The following is an 11,787-nucleotide window of genomic DNA, read 5'->3' on the forward strand; positions in this document are numbered from 1 at the left end:
GATTTACAAGAATTACATTACACAAACAAGACGCATGAACTCGCTCAACTTTTGTTGATGTTTTCCAAAATTACATGTATTTCAGGTAACAGGATGGATCTTGGACGCATGTGTCATAACTAGAAGTTTAGATGACATCCATTTTTGTTGGTTTGTAACCTAGTCGAAGGTTGTGTTTTAAAAACTTGAATAAACAATGTTTGTAATGCTTAAATTTTATGAATGGATGAACATCGTTTTGATCATGTAGTTGTTTATTACGATTGAATGCAATGATATTAAACCAGTCACACATCATACGCTTCCGCAAAAGTCAGGGTGTGACACCGGCAACCCACTAACGACATAAACGGAGCAGTCGATAAGTGGCAAATCAAAGCGGGCCGCGCTATGTTTATTATCAAGACGACGGTTGAAGAAGATATTTGATGCGTGTGAAGTGTAGTATATTTTTGATGTATATTTTAAGCCCTTTTTACACTTTTAGCCAAGTTTTAAATTTATAAAACACGTTATTTACTAACACTAAACACACTTATGGGCAAGCGCACCCATCGTGGACGTAGTATAGTGTTGGTAAGATACTGAGGTCGTCCAAGGACACAAGAGCTTTTAGTACCGGTTTATCCTCAACGTCTAATCAAATCAAAAAGTTAGAAAAGGTTTTTAAACTAGAAAAATAAAAACTAACTAAATGCTGAAAAATAAAATAAAATAAAAACAGATAGACAAGATGAATCACTTGGATCCGACTCGTGTATTAGTATAACCTTTGATTATTTTCACACTTTTTCACTTGTTTAAGAGATTATCTTAGTTATTGTAGTAGGCCCCTCTTTTGAAGGCGACGTTACCCTCAACCCAGTAGTTTGAGTCAGCAAGGATACAATCCTAAAGGGTTGGATTATTGGAAGATAATTAATTAAGTTATTAATGCAAATTGTGGTAGGCCCCGCTTTTGGCGGTGACATTACCCTCGGCTAAGTAGTCTGAGTCAGCAGGGATACAGTCCTAAATAGCCGGGTTATAGTATTAATAGTAGTTAACGTATGAGGGGGTCAAAGAGTTTGGATCCCCGCCATCCAATACCTATGGGCATTGAAGGAGATCCTACTAAATTTGACCCAGGTCCCTTGCAGGACCTCTAAACGCTGAACAAGGGCAAGACCCTTACCAAACCGTTCCCTTAACCCCCGACCAGATAGCCAACATACCTCCATATAGACCGTGGAGATATGAATGGTGAAAATCTTTTATTTTATATAGACAGTAAAATAATGCCAAGACACCACGGACAAACGATAAGGAAAGATCACCTTCAACATGAGCAACTAGTTATTAAAGTCATTAATACAAAACCAAATAAAAAGTGCAAAAGATTAAAAAGAAAAAGTATTATACTAAACACTTGTCTTCACCAAGTGATGTAAGAGACTTAGGCAAACATGGCCTTGATTGTCAAGAACTCTTACTATCAATCTTGGATCCCGAGACGACTCACACACTCTACGATGGGCAATGGATGATGGTGTTATGGTGGTGGTGGGTGGTGGATGAAGTGTGAGAGAGGTGTTGTGCCAAGGGATGAGTTGAAATGAAACCAAGCACCCCTATTTATAGGCTGAACAGAAGGCTGGGCACGGCCCCGTGTCCGCTGGACACGCCCCCGTGCCCGTCTGACACTCTCTCTCTTCATTAATTGTAATTCGCAATTACAATTAATGCGCCTGCTGTACTTTCGCCACGCCCCCGTGCTCACTGGACACGGCCCCGTGGTGGGCAATAGAAGCTTCTATAGGTTTGTCTTTTCTGCTGCTTCTTGGGCACGGCCCCGTGCTGGCTGAGCACGGGGCGTGTTCAGTCTTCTGTTTTCTCTTCTTTGCTTGGGAGGATGCCGTTGAGGGGTGGGGCAATCCACTTTTGTTCCTTTTCTTGTATTTATGTTAGAATTAGCTGTTTTTTTGCTTCTTTTGTGAATTTGAGCTCATTTCATCCTGAAAATACAAAAGGAAGACAAAAACACTCTTTTCCCAACATTAGTACTTAAAAAGGGTTAGTTTTATGCCTCATTTGAAGTAATTTATATGTTGCATTTTACACACATCAAATACCCCCACACTTGAACTTTTGCTTGTCCTCAAGCAAAACTCTTTAAATATGTGGCTTACACTCCCAAATGGAATGGGTAGAAGAGAAGGTTTTTGGCTTGTCAGGAATGGGTAGAAGAGAAGGTTTTTGGCTTGTCATAGAGTTTCGGGAATCCAAGATCTTTTTAGGTTTTATTTTTATTTTATTTACAATCCTATTCGTTATGATTTATTTAGAACGTTTCATAAGAGAAATTACTTATTTAGGCTTAGCATGCCTTTTTAAAATTTCATTTATATACAAGTTCACATACCTCACGGGAGAAATCACTCAACACTCGGCCGAAGGTGTATTTTTTTTAGTGAATCACTCGAGAGCGGCATGGAACTTATTCCTACCATAAGTTTGCCAAGCAATCAATCCTCCTCCTTTTTAACTATATACCTTTGTAAATATCAAGAGGACTTTTTGGGTGAAGGGTTAGCCTTGGGCTAAAGGTGGGTGGTTGGGTTAGTGGTTAGTAAAAGGGCGAAAAGCGTAAGAAGTGTCGGTTTTCGTAAAACACTTTGTTTTTAGTGATTTTTTATTTTGAAGTATTTCTCCAAACAAGCTTTTGTTTTCATAGCTTTGTTTGTTTTTAACTTCATCATTCATTTTTTTTTTTTGATCACACAAAAAACTGAGCTTACGAAAAACCGAGCTTGTTACTAAAATAAAGGGTGAAAATAAAAAGGGTTTTTGGTGGGTAAAAAGGGTTTTTGGTGGGTAAAAAGGGTTTTTAGGGTAAAGAAATGAAAGGTTTAGGCTCAAAGGGGTTAACTAGGGGGATTTTGGGTAGGTGGTAAAAAAAACTGAAAAATAATGGTGTAGAAAGAAAAATGGTTAGTCCTAATGCCTCCATCATTTACTTACTTGGGTTTAAGTTGGTAAGGACCGGGAATGAATCGTCGTGGCAAGTTCTAGAGTTGTAAGAACCAAGCGGCTATTCACACAAGAAACGAAAAATGAGCATTTAGTCTAAAGATGTGAATTTGTATGCTCAATAAAGGCTCAAAACTCACTTTTGTGGGAATGGGTTTTTAATGTGATCAAGTATATATAATCAAATTTTAACTAAGCTTGTTATGCCATTTCATAATTTTCTTATGTTGGTTCTTGTTATCACGACGCTCTTGGTTGTAAACTTTGTAAAAATATAACCTTATTAATCTTAGGATTCCTAACTTAAACTTTAGACAAGTAAAAAAAATGAAAAAATTGTGAAAAAATTTGGGGTGTTTAGCGGTTCCAATAGAGTTTTGTGTAAGGCTTGTTGTTAGGACTTGCAAAATTTCAAGGTTTTAGCTCCCCCCCCACACACACACACTTAAATTACACATTGTCCTCAATGTGTCCCGAAAATAAATTTTTAGGTTGATTGGATGTGTAATGTGGTGTTAAAAAGCAAAGATTTATGTTACTGGCAGTCTGGACACGGCCCCGTGGGGACCGGACACGGCCCCGTGTTCAGGTGCCAGTAACGAAAATTAAAGAAATGAGACAGAAGCCTGGACACGGGGGCGTGTCTGGTGAACACGGCCCGTGTCCAGTTACCTGAACTGGGCATTTTTCTGCAGGGGGTTCAGCACGGGGCCGTGTTGGTTGAGCACGGCCCGTGTTGAGCCTTCTGTAATGGAGAAATTTGTGTCGGGTTGCCTCGTTCTTGTGCATGGGGCCATTTTTCTCATTCCCTTTGTCATCCTTTATCACCATGAGTGTGTTTTATTCCTGAAAATTAAAACTAAAAGATTAAACTAAACTAAGGATAGTTCCGCGGAATGCCTCCGTGGTGCGCCACGTTTATAAGGGTCCTTGGCTAGACCCAATGTGAGGTTATATATTTTCTGAGTGGGATGCTTGGCGTCCTATGTTAAACCGTCGGAGAGCAGCATCCAAACTTGAATCAATAACCTTCATGTAGTTGACCGGGTCGTCGTCTTCTATTATCTTCCCAACTCCGAATTTTACTTCATCATCCCCGTACCTCAAGGTGAGTGTTCCGTCATTCATATCTACCACCGCTTGTGCGGTGGCAAGAAATGGTCTCCCTAGTATGAGGGGGACCTCGGTGTCTTCCTCCATATCGAGTATGACAAAGTCGGCTGGATAGACGAATTTGCTTACCTTCACCAAGACATTTTCGATGACACCTTGCGGGAATTTGACGGATCGGTCAGCAAGTTGTATGCTCATTTTTGTAGGACTCGTTGTTCCTAGGCCGAGTCGTTTAAACATTGATGAGGACATGAGGTTAATGCTAGCCCCAAGGTCGGCTAGTGCATTACGAACGGGGGACTCCCCGATTGAGCAGGGAATCGTGAAGCTTCCGGGATCGATTTTCTTTTGGGGAAGTTTATTGAGTACGAGGGCAGAGCATTCTTCGCCTAAGTTAACTAATTGCAAAGTTTCAATTTTCTTTTTATGAGTGAGGAAGTACCTCATAAACTTAGAGTATTAGGGCATTTGGGTTAGGACATCAATAAAAGGAATATTGACATGCAATTGTTTTAATAGACTTTCGAACATTGCGAATTGCTCATTGGTCTTTTGACGAATTAACCTACCGGGGTACGGGACTCGAGGAGCCTTGGTAGGCTCTGGTGACGGAGGGGAGTTCTTCTCCTGTAGAGGCGGGGGTACCGTTTCTTCTGTTGGCGGTGGCGCTTCTGCAGGCCCCACGGTGCGGTTTCGTAACGTGATGAGATGAACTTGCGCTTTTGGGTTTGTTTCGGTATTGCTAGGTAATGCACCTTGTGGTCTCTCGGCAAAATTTTGAGCTATTTGATTTAATTGTTTTTCTATGTTTTGAATACTAGCTTGTTGATTTCTAAAATTTGATTCTAATTGTAGAAATCTTTCCGAGTTTTTCTTTTCAGTGTCGGAGATGAGGCGAGATACAGTATCTTCAAGCCTTTCTCATCCACTTTGTTGTTGAGTGAAATTTTGTGACTCATTTCTTGGTTGTTGAAAGTTTGTTCGTTGGGTTTGTTGGTTACTACTATTGCCGGGTTCTCTCCAACCAAGGTTTGGGTGGTTTCGCCATCCTTGGTTGTAAGTGCCCGTTGGAGGACCCGACGGCCTAGGTCTATTATCAATGTAGCTTACCGATTCTTGTTGATCGTCCGTTTCTTTCATACAACTCCAATTTTCATGTGGCCCACCACACCCTTCACAAGCCATAACCGAGACTGTTTTTGTCATTTCTAATTTTTTTTATTTTTGAAGAAAGGGCCTCGATTTAGGCTTGTAAAGAAGTGCTTTCATCAACCTTATGGGCGCCCGGGGCAATAGATTTATTGCCTCGAGGAGTGTGCCATTGAAAATTGGTTTGAGCAATTTCCTCAATTTGGTTATATATTTCATGTGGGCGGCGATTACCTAAAAGTCCCCCGGAGCTAGAATCAAGTGTCTGCCTTGTGTGTGGCAACAGTCCATTGTAGAAAGTGGATACTTGTTGCCATATCGCAAGGCCATGATGTGGACACTTGCGTAATAGCTCCTTGAACCGTTCCCAAGTTTCATATAAGGATTCCCCGTCCTCTTGTGAATATGTATTAATTTCAGTCATTAATTTAGCCGTTTTAGCGGGAGGGAAATACTTATATAGAAATTTTTGGGCTAGTTCATCCCAGGTGTTTACCGATCCAGCTGGGAGGGCGTTGAGCCAAGCTTTTGCTCGGTCTTTTAGTGAGAAAGGAAACATTCGGAGGCGGATGGCGTCGTTTGATGCTCCATTGATCTGAAAGGTATCACATATTTCTAAGAAATTAGTAATATGTAGATGGGGATCCTCGTCCGCAAGCCCATGGAAGGTTGCGGAGTTTTGAAGCATTTGTATCAAATGCGGCCGAAGTTCGAAGTTATTAGCTTCAACATTCGGTGCATTGATAACGGCGCCTAGGTTACCTACGGTGGGTCGTAGATAATCCATGAGGGTACGTTGGTCCGCCATTGGAGGTGGATCACCCGAAACTTTCTCTTGGTTTTTAGCTTTTAATCTTTTTCTGAGAAAGCGTTCGGGTTCTTCTAGAGGTTCTTTTATGTCCTTATTAGAACTGGAGCTCATACACTAGGATTGGCGTCTGGTTCCAAGTCCTGCAATAAAAACAGAAAAGAATGCTGGTCAGAAGGTTCACCACGGCCCCGTGCTCAGCGAACACGACCCGTGGTCGGAGTTACAGTGATTGTTTTCCATATCCCAATTACTGGAAAGTTGGACACGACCCCGTGTTGCACCGACACGGCCCCGTGGTCAGCCTTTTGTAACTTGGAAAACTAAAAACTGCCAGTAACGATGCTGGGCACGGCCCGTGTCTGACCAGGCACGGCCCGTGCTGAGCTCTGCAGAAGCTGAAAAACTAAGAAAATCCTAAAAAATTAAAAAGAAAAATAAAAATATGATTAGGCCGTTGATTCCTAACTTTCTTAAAATCCTTGTGTCCCCGGCAACGGCGCCAAAAACTTGATGGGTGTGAAGTGTAGTATATTTTTGATGTATATTTTAAGCCCTTTTTACACTTTTAGCCAAGTTTTAAATTTATAAAACACGATATTTACTAACACTAAACACACATATGGGCAAGTGCACCCATCGTGGACGTAGTATAGTGTTGGTAAGATACCGAGGTCGTCCAAGGACACAAGAGCTTTTAGTACCTGTTTATCCTCAACGTCTAATCAAATCAAAAAGTTAGAAAAGGTTTTTAAACTAGAAAAATAAAAACTAACTAAATGCTGAAAAATAAAATAAAATAAAAACAGATAGACAAGATGAATCACTTGGATCCGACTCGTGTATTAGTATAACCTTTGATTATTTTCGCACTTTTGCACTTGTTTAAGAGATTATCTTAGTTATTGTAGTAGGCCCCTCTTTTGAAGGCGACGTTACCCTCAACCCAGTAGTTTGAGTCAGCAAGGATATAATCCTAAAGGGTTGGATTATTGGAAGATAATTAATTAAGTTATTAATGCAAATTGTGGTAGGCCCTGCTTTTGGCGGTGACGTTACCCTCGGCTAAGTAGTCTGAGTCAGCAGGGATACAGTCCTAAATAGCCGGGTTATAGTATTAATAGTAGTTAACGTATGAGGGGGTCAAAGAGTTTGGATCCCCGCCATCCAATACCTATGGGCATTGAAGGAGATCCTACTAAATTTGACCTAGGTCCCTTGCAGGACCTCTAAACGCTGAACAAGGGCAAGACCCTTACCAAACCGTTCCCTTAACCCCCGACCAGGTAGCCAACATACCTCCATATAGACCGTGGAGATATGAATGGTGAAAATCTTTTATTTTATATAGACAGTAAAATAATGCCAAAACACCACGGACAAACGATAAGGAAAGATCACCTTCAACATAAGCAACTAGTTATTAAAGTCATTAATACAAAACCAAATAAAAAGTCCAAAAAATTAAAAATAAAAAGTATTATACTAAACACTTGTCTTCACCAAGTGATGTAAGAGACTTAGGCAAACATGACCTTGATTGTCAAGAACTCTTACTATCAATCTTGGATCCCGAGAACTCACACACTCTACGATGGGCAATGGATGATGGTGGTGGATGATGGTGTTATGGTGGTGGTGGGTGGTGGATGAAGTGTGAGAGAGGTGGTGTGCCAAGGGATGAGTTGAAATGAAACCAAGCACCCCTATTTATAGGCTGAACAGAAGGCTGGGCACGGCCCCGTGTCCGCCTGACACTCTCTCTCTTCATTAATTGTAATTCGCAATTACAATTAATGCGCCTGCTGTACTTTCGCCATGCCCCCGTGCTCACTGGACACGGCCCCGTGGTGCGCAATAGAAGCTTCTATAGGTTTGTCTTTTCTGCTGCTTCTTGGGCACGGCCCCGTGCTGGCTGAGCACGGGGCGTGTTCAGTCTTCTATTTTCCCTTCTTTGCTTGGGAGGATGCCGTTGAGGGGTCGGGCAATCCACTTTTGTTCCTTTTCTTGTATTTATGTTAGAATTAGCTGTCTTTTTTCTTCTTTTGTAAATTTGAGCTCATTTCATCCTGAAAATACAAAAGGAAGACAAAAACACTCTTTTCCCAACATTAGTACTTAAAAAGGGTTAGTTTTATGCCTCATTTGATGTAATTTATATGTTGCATTTTACACACATCAATATTCTTGATCACCTCCAAGATATCGAGTACCCGAAGGCGGCATGGGACACACTCGAATCACTTTTTTCGAAAAAGAATGACGCTCGTCTTCAGATGCTTGAAGGAGACGTATTAACCGCCTCGCAAGGAGATCTATCTGTGTCTCAATACTTCAGAAAAATAAAGAATCTGTGTTGAGAAATAGGCGATCTCGATGTACAATCCAAAATAAGCGAGGCCCGTATGAAACGTATTATTATACACGGGTTGAAACCTGAATACAGAAGCTTCATTGCAGCCATCCAAGGTTGGGCAAATCAGCCAAACCTCATTGAATTCGAGAATCTGTTAGCAGGCCAAGAGGCCTTAGCAAAACAGTTTGCGGGCGTTCAGGTTAAGACGGAAGAAGAGAAGGCTCTTTATGCATAAAAATGAAAGAGTCGAAATAATAAACCATGGAATAAGCCCCAGACAAACGAGAAGACCAGGAAAACCGACTGGAACAAAAAGGGTCACGAAAATCGTGGCGGCAGCTCGGGTGAGCGCAAAGGTAAATCAAAAGATAATCGGAGGTTTCCATATGAGTGTTACAACTGTGGAAAACGAGGGCACATGGCGAAAGACTGTAGGAAGCCAAAAGTAGAAGGGAATGTAGCCACGGTTACCGAGGAAGAGGAAACATGGGACGCAGAAGCAATGGTGGCTCAAGTTATAGAAGACACGGCTTTAACGGTCACCACCGAGCTCAAGTCCAATAGTTTCGGAGATTGGATTGCTGATTCTGGGTGTTCTAACCACTTAACCAGAGACAAGGAAAGGTTAACCAAACCAAAACGATACATGGGAAATCATGTAGTGGTTATTGCCGATGGATCAAAACACCAAATCGCCAACATAGGAGAGGTAAAATTTCCAAGCCGTGGAAGGGAAAAGGAGTTTTTAATGGAAGATGTCTTTCATGTACCCGGTATGAAAAAGAACTTGTTATCCGTTCCACAACTCACGGCAACAGGAAGGTACGTTCTTTTTGGCCCCAATGATGTATGTGTCTTCGATAAATTTGAGACAAAATCGGTTCCTACCTTGAAAGGAAAACGAAAAGATAATGTTTATCTTTTATCCGCTGAGTCGGCATACGTCAACAAAGCAAATAACAATCAAACTGCAGAACTTTGGCATGCGCGTCTCAGTCATGTCGGGTACGACCGGCTTCAATTAATGATGAAAAAAGACTTGGTCCGAGGCCTACCTGAGTTCGAGATTAATAAAGAAATTATATGTGTCGGGTGTCGATATGGCAAGGAACATCAACAACCGTTTGAAACCTCAACTTTCAAGACAATGAAGCCGCTCGAACTAGTTCATTCAAATGTATTTGGTCCCGTAAAACAATCGTCAATAAGTAGGATTAGGAATCTTAAGAAAACTTGTTGCTGATCAGAGGAGCTCCAGAAAGGTCTTGAATAAATTTCCAAGTGAGCAAGTGAGAAGTTGCAACTTGGTTTTCTTTATATAGTGAACTAAAACTCATAAGATCAATCCATGTAACTCTACTGATGTTATGGGATCCTCCCAGGTGTCCCTATGATGCCAAAAACCAGATACAAGACCCCTGATTTTCGAAAACCACTCAACTAAGGCGGTGGAACTGGCGGAACAGGCAGTTGTCCTTTTCTGCTGCCAGCGACAGCTTAACGGACCGTAAACGAAACCCTTGCGGTCCGTAAGCACCTCCTTGCGGACCGTAAGCCTTGGCTCTTACGGTCCGTAACCGATGACCAGAGACAAAATTTTTGTAATTTCTTAGGCCTTGTCCATGCAACTAAAATCCGAATTTTTCATGCTTCCTTTTCAGTAAAGGGGCCAAGTGCTTAGACCTTGCATGCTTTGCATGCTCTTACACAACTTTGGATTTTTGTGGGAGGTTTTACATGTCGGAAATACCAAGAATTTACATTGAATCCTTATGGAGTTTTGGCCATGCATTCTAATTCAAGTTCAATTCTTTTATATCAAGAATCTTAAATTCCTGAATGTAGTAGTAACATTGTAAAGAACTTAATTCCCTTATAAAAATGGAATTAATCTATTTAGGAACAACCGTCTAATATATCTGATGTTTATCATAACGATTTAAGGTCTTGGGATTTATAACTTGGGTCGTTCAGAGGTATTTTAATAACATGACGCCCTTTTTAAATCCTACCATACATCCTTTATTTGATCCGGGTTCCTGACACGTTTGTCTTACATGACACATGTCTTTATTTCATTGGGTATGATTTTACGAGGTGTTACATCCTCACCCCCTTAAAAGAAATCTCGACCTCGAGATTTACTGGAACAAATGAGGGTATTTTTCTTTCATGGTGGACTCTAACTCCCACGTATATTCGGGGCCTCTGCGGGCATCCCATTTCACCTTGACAATAGGCACATGCTTCCTTTGAAGCTTCTTTACCTGTCGATCCTCAATCGACAAAGGTTTTTCCACAAATTTCAAGCTCTCATCTATGTGCACATCTGTATGTGGTATGACTAGCGATTTATTAGCTAGACATTGCTTCAGATTGCAGACGTGGAACACATTGTGAATACCACTGAGCTCTTCAGGTAAGTTTAACTTATAAGCCACTGTTCCTATACATTCGATGATCTCGAATGGTCCTATATATCTCGGGCTTAACTTACCTTTCTTACCAAATCGCATCACTCCTTTCCAGGGTGATACCTTAAGCAGGACTTTATCACCAACCTCAAACTTTAGAGGTTTTCGCCTTTTATCAGCATAGCTTTTCTGCCTATCCCTGGCAGCTCTCAGGCGATCACGAATCTGGACAATCTTGTCCGTTGTCTCAAAGACTACTTCAGGTCCTGATAATTGAGCTTCTCCTACTTCTGCCCAACAAATAGGCATTCTACATTTTCTACCATATAATACCTCAAAAGGTGCAGCCTGAATGCTGGTATGGTAGCTATTATTGTAGGAGAACTCGACCAATGGCAGATGCTTATCCCAACTACCACCTAAATCAATCACACATGCACGTAGCATGTCTTCCAAAGTTTGGATGGTACGCTCACTCTGCCCATCCATCTGAGGGTGGTAAGCCGTACTGAAGTTTAAGCGCGTACCCAAAGACTGTTGGAAACTTTTCCAGAAGTGTGACGTGTATCTGGTATCTCTGTCAGAGATAATAGCCACTGGTACTCCATGCAGAGATACAATCTTATCAACATACAATTGGGCTAACATGTCAGAACTGTAAGTTTCCTTAATGGGTAGGAAATGTGCTGACTTAGTCAGTCTATCTACTATCATCCATATAGTATCATTTCCTTTCCTCGTCTTTGGCAGCTTGGTGATGAAATCCATTGTCACCATTTCCCATTTCCAAGTGGGAATTTCAGGCTGTTGTAGCAAACCTGACGGCTTCTGATGTTCAGCTTTGACTTGAGCACATGTCAAGCATTTAGCTACATAAGCAGCTATAGACTTTTTCAAGCCTATCCACCAATAATTTGCCTTTAAGTCCTGGTACATCT

General features: G+C 41.3%; 1 non-coding gene across 1 annotated transcript; it reads left to right on the forward strand.

Annotated features, from left to right (window-relative positions):
- Positions 1 to 5,594: 5,594 nt before the first annotated feature.
- Positions 5,595 to 5,701, forward strand: LOC118480123. Its single transcript, XR_004861759.1, has one exon. It is a non-coding gene; the product is annotated as a small nucleolar RNA R71 (small nucleolar RNA).
- Positions 5,702 to 11,787: the final 6,086 nt, after the last annotated feature.

Source organism: Helianthus annuus, chromosome 6, assembly GCF_002127325.2.
Source record: "Helianthus annuus cultivar XRQ/B chromosome 6, HanXRQr2.0-SUNRISE, whole genome shotgun sequence".
Taxonomy (NCBI): Eukaryota; Viridiplantae; Streptophyta; class Magnoliopsida; order Asterales; family Asteraceae; genus Helianthus; species Helianthus annuus.